The sequence below is a fragment of the Phocoena sinus genome, chromosome 2 (assembly GCF_008692025.1).
Source record: "Phocoena sinus isolate mPhoSin1 chromosome 2, mPhoSin1.pri, whole genome shotgun sequence".
Classification (NCBI taxonomy): domain Eukaryota; kingdom Metazoa; phylum Chordata; class Mammalia; order Artiodactyla; family Phocoenidae; genus Phocoena; species Phocoena sinus.
In genome coordinates this window covers 28,693,831-28,699,737 of record NC_045764.1, presented here as the reverse complement: position 1 = coordinate 28,699,737, position 5,907 = coordinate 28,693,831, and positions in this window count along the sequence as shown.

Sequence of the window (5,907 nt, the reverse complement as noted above, 5' to 3'; positions counted from 1 at the left end):
CACCCCTTGCATGGGACTAATCCTACTAGGATCTCTCTGAGCCCACAGAACCCCCTCAAAGCCTGTATTAGTGAGCTCAGGTTCCCATAGCAAAATACCCCAGAGTGGCAACTTAGACAATAGACATTCATTGTCTCCCAGTCCTGGAGGCTGCAAGTCCACGGTTGAGATGTCTGCAGGGCTGGTTCCTCTCGAGGCTTCTCTCCTGGGCATGTAGATATGTCTCCTCCCTGTGTCTTCATGTGGTAGTTTCTTTGTGTACGTCTGGGTCCTCATCTCCTCCTCTTATAAGAACACCAGTCCTATGGGATCAGGGCCCACTCTAGGGACCCCATTTTACCTTCATCACCTCTGTGAAGACAAATCTCCAAACACAGTCACATTCTGGTCCTGGGGGTTAGCACAAAATATATGAATTGTGTGGGGACACAACTCAGCCCTCAAGACTGCCAGCTTCTGCATCCAAAGAAACGACATTGTCCTACCATGTAATCTTTGACTTTCAGGTCTTCATGACATCAGCCCCAACCTGTTCCTGCCTTAAATCAGCCCCAAATCCACACAGGCCCATGGACCTGCTCATGGTGAAACTGAACAAAAGGGGCTTCTCATGGTCTTTTTGCCATTTCTCCTCTGTTCCTCTAGGCTGCCAACTCCTAAATGTATGAATTTATGATAAAAGACACTTCCAACTTTGGAAAGCAGATGGGGTCTGGGGTGTCTCACTATGATTCTCACTATACATTTGGTTGTTTGGCATATCAGATACATAAAGAGTAGGCTTTTCTTTAAAAATCATAACATTTCTTATGTTAGTATAATTGGTGATAAACACTGGTAAAATAATCTAAGAATTTTTTTGTAAAAAACTTGGACAGGAAGGAATAACCAAATGTACTACTCAATCTCCCATTTTAAATGATGAAATAGTTTGCCTTTTTAATATAAAACCAAAGCCAAGGTGGGTAAGGAGAATTAATTTATGGAGGAAGAAATTACTTACAGAGAGAATCTATATCTTAGAAGAATGTATCTGTTAGCAGTGACATATGGGTTTCTCTCTAAAAGCATAAGCTTTTTCAGATCCCATTAGGCATACATTTTTCTAAATAGTTACCCTCAAACTTCATAAACAAGCCAAACAACATATGGAATGATTACGATTTGCATAAAATATGATGTGAGAAATGCCCTATAAATTCGTCCTAAGTTTGTTGTGCACTTTCTTTTTGGAAACGAAAAACCCAAAAGAAAAAAAAGGCTTTACTTCATGATTAAAATCTTTTTCCATTGACCTTTCTCTTTGGTTTTTTTAAAAAATCTTTATTGGAGTATAATTGCTTTACAATGGTGTGTTAGTTTCTGCTTTATAACAAAGTGAATCAGTTATACATGTACATATGTTCCCATATCTCTTCCCTCTTGCGTTTCCCTCCCTCCCAAACTCCCTATCCCATCCCTCTAGGTGGTCACAAAGCACCGAGCTGATCTCCCTGTGCTATGCGGCTGTTTCCCACTAGCTATCTATTTTATGTTTGGTAGTGTATATATGTCCATGCCATTCTCTCGCTTTGTCACAGCTTACTCTTCCCCCTCCGCATATCCTCAAGTCCATTCTCTAGCAGGTCTGTGTCTTTATTCCTGTCTTACCCCTAGGTTCTTCATGACCTTTTTTTTTTCTTAAATTCCATATATATGTGTTAGCATACGGAATTTGTCTTTCCCTTTCTGACTTACTTCACTCTGTATGACAGACTCTAGGTCTATCCACCTCATTACAAAGAGCTCAATTTCGTTTCTTTTTATGGCTCAGTAATATTCCATTGTATATATGTGCCACATCTTCTTTATCCATTCATCTGATGATGGACACTTAGGTTGTTTCCATCTACTGGCTATTGTAAATAGAGCTGCAATGAACATTTTGGTACATGACTCTTTTTGAATTATGGTTTTCTCAGGGTATATGCCCAGTAGTGGGATTGCTGGGTCATATGGTAGTTCTATTTGTAGTTTATTAAGGAACCTCCATACTGTTCTCCATAGTGGCTGTACCAATTCACATTCCCACCAGCAGTGCAAGAGTGTTCCCTTTTCTCCACACCCTCTCCAGCATTTATTGTTTCTAGATTTTTTTTTTTTTTTTTTTTTTTTTATGCGTTACGCGGGCCTCTCACTGTTGTGGCCTCTCCCGTTGCGGAGGACAGGCTCCGGACGCGCAGGCTCAGCGGCCATGGCTCACGGGCCCAGCCGCTCCGCGGCATGTGGGATCCTCCCAGACCGGGGCACGAACCCGTGTCCCCTGCATCGGCAGGCGGACTCTCAACCACTGCGCCACCAGGGAAGCCCGTTTCTAGATTTTTTGATGATGGCCATTCTGACCAGTGTGAGGTGATACCTCATTGTAGTTTTGATTTGTATTTCTCTAATGATGTTGAGCATTCTTTCATGTGTTTGCTGGCAGTCTGTACGTCTTCTTTGGAGAAATCTCTATTTAGGTCTTGTGCCCATTTTTGGATTGGGTTGTTTGTTTTTTTGTTATTGAGTTGCATGAGCTGCTTGTATATTTTGGAGATAAATCCTTTGTCAGTTGCTTCATTTGCAAATATTTTCCCCCATTCTGAGGGTTGTCTTTTCGTCTTGTTTATGGTTTCCTTTGCTGTGCAAAAGCTTTGAAGTTTCATTAGGTCCCATTTGTTTCTTTTGTTTTTATTTCCATTTCTCTAGGAGGTGGGTCAAAAAGGATCTTGCTGTGATTTATGTCATAGAGTGTTCTGCCTATGTTTTCCTCTAAGAGTTTGATAGTTTCTGGCCTTACATTTAGGTCTTTAATCCATTTTGAGCTAATTTTTGTGTATGGTGTTAGGGAGTGATCTAATCTCATACTTTTATACGTACCTGTCCAGTTTTCCCAGCACCATTTATTGAAGAGGCTGTCCTTTCTCCACTGTACATTCCTGCCTCCTTTATCAAAGATAAGGTGACCATATGTGCGTGGGTTTATCTCTGGGCTTTCTATCCTGTTGCATTGATCTATCTTTCTGTTTTTGTGCCAGTACCATACTGTCTTGATTACTGTAGCTTTGTAGTATAGTCTGAAGTCAGGAAGCCTGATTCCTCCAGCTCCGTTTTTCGTTCTCAAGATTGCTTTGGCTATTCGGGGTCTTTTGTGCTTCCATACAAATTGTGAAATTTTTTGTTCTAGTTCCGTGAAAAATGCCAGTGGTAGTTTGATAGGGATTGCATTGAATCTGTAGACTGCTTTGGGTAGTAACGTCATTTTCACAATGCTGGTTCTTCCAACCCAAGAACATAGTATATTTCTCCATCTATTTGTATCATCTTTAATTTCCTTCATCAGTGTCTTATAATTTTCTGCATACAGGTCTTTTGTCTCCTTAGGTAGGTTTATTTCTAGATATTTTACTCTTTTTGCTGCAATGGTAAATGGGAGTGTTTTCTTGATTTCACTTTCAGATTTTTCATCATTAGTGTATAGGAATGCCAGAGATTTCTGTGCATTAATTTTGTATCCTGCTACTTTACCAAATTCATTGATTAGCTCTAGTAATTTTCTGGTAGAATCTTTAGGATTTTCTATGTATAGTATCATGTCATCTGCAAACAGTGACAGCTTTACTTCTTCTTTTCAGATTTGGATTCCTTTTATTTCCTTTTCTTCTCTGATTGCTGTGGCTAAAACTTCCAAAATTATGTTGAATAAAAGTGGTGAGGGGGGCAACCTTGTCTTATTCCTGATCTTAGTGGAAATGCTTTCAGTTTTTCACCACTGAGGACAATGTTGGCTGTGGCTTTGTCATATATGGCCTTTATTATGTTGAGGAAAGTTCCCTCTATGCCTACTTTCTGCAGGGTTTTTATCATAAACGGGTGTTGAATTTTGTTGAAAGCTTTCTCTGCATCTATTGAGATGATCATATGGTTTTTCTCCTTCAGTTTGTTAATATGGTTTATCACATTGATTGATTTGTGTATATTGAAGAATCCTTGCATTCCTGGAATAAACCGCACTTGATCATGGTGTATGATCCTCTTAATGTGCTGTTGGATTCTGTTTGCTACTATTTTGGTCAGGACTTTTGCATCTATGTTCATCAGTGATATTGGCCTGTAGTTTTCTTTCTTTGTGACATCCTTATCTAGTTTTGGTATCAGGGTGATGGTGGCCTCGTAGAATGAGTTTGGGAGTGTTCCTCCCTCTGCTATATTTTGGAAGAGTTTGAGAAGGATAGGTGTTAGCTCTTCTCTAAATGTTTGATAGAATTCGCCTGTGAAGCCATCTGGCCCTGGGCTTTTGTTTGTCGGAAGATTTTTAATCACAGGTTCAATTTCAGTGCTTGTGATTGCTCTGGTCATATTTTCTATTTTTTCCTGATTCAGTCTTGGCAGGTTGTGCATTTCTAACAATTTGTCCATTTCTTGCAGGTTGTCCATTTTATTGGCATAGGGTTGCTTGTCGGAATCTCTCATGGTCTTTTGTATTTCTGCAGTGTCAGTTGTTACTTCTCCTTTTTCATTTCTAATTCTATTGATTTGAGTCTTCTCCCTTTTTTTCTTGATGAGTCTGGCTAGTGGTTTATCAATTTTGTTTATCTTCTCAAAGAACCAGCTTTTAGTTTTATTGATCTTTTCTATCGTTTCCTTCATTTCTTTTTCATTTATTTCTGATCTGATCTTTATGATTTCTTTCCTTCTGCTAATTTTGGGGTTTTCTTGTTCTTCTTTCTCTAATTGCTTTAGGTGCAAGGTTAGGTTGTTTATTCGAGATGTTTCCTATTTCTTAAGGTAGGATTGCATTGCTATAAGCTTCCCTCTTAGAACTGCTTTTGCTGTGTCCCATAGGTTTTGGGTCGTCGTGTTTCCATTGTCATTTGTTTCTAGGTATTTTTTGATTTCCTATTTGATTTCTTCAGTGATCACTTCATTATTAAGTAGTGTATTGTTTAGCCTCCATGTGTTTGTATTTTTTACAGATCTTTTCCTGTAACTGATATCTAATCTCATAGCATTGTGGTTGGAAAAGATATTTGATACAATTTCAATTTTCTTAAATTTAACAAGGCTTGATTTGTGACCCAAGATATGATCTATCCTGGAGAATGTTCCATGAGCACTTGAGAAAAATGTGTATTCTGTTGTTTTTAGATGGAATGTCCTATAAATATCAATTAAGTCCATCTTGTTTAATGTATCATTTAAAGCTGTGTTTCCTTATTTATATTTTCATTTTGGATGATCTGTCCATTGGTGAAAGTGGGGTGTTAAAGTCCCCTACTATGAATGTGTTACTGTCGATTTCCCCTTTTATGGCTGTTAGTATTTGCCTTATGTATTGAGGTGCTCCTATGTTGGGTGCATAAATATTTACAATTTTTATATCTTCTTCTTGGATCGATCCCTTGATCATTATGTAGTGTCCTTCTTTGACTGGTGTAATAGTCTTTATTTTAAAGTCTATTTTGTCTGATTTGAGAATTGCTACTCTGGCTTTCTTTTGGTTTCCTTTTGCATGGAATATCTTTTTCCATCCCCTTACTTTCAGTCTGTATGTGTCTCTAGGTCTGAAGTGGGTCTCTTGTAGACAGCATATATATGGGTCTTGTTTTTGTATCATTTCAGCCAGTCAGTGTTTTTGGTGGGAGCATTTAATCCATTTACATTTAAGGTAATTATCGGTATGTATGTTCCTATTCCCATTTTCTTAATTGTTTTGTGTTTGTTATTATATGTCTTTTCCTTCTCTTGTGTTTCTTGCCTAGAGAAGATCCTTTAGCATTTGTTGTAAAGCTGGTTTGGTGGTGCTGAACTCTCTCAGCTTTTGCTTCTCTGTAAAGGTTTTAATTCTCCATCAAATCTGAATGAGATCCTTGCTGGGTAGAGTAATCT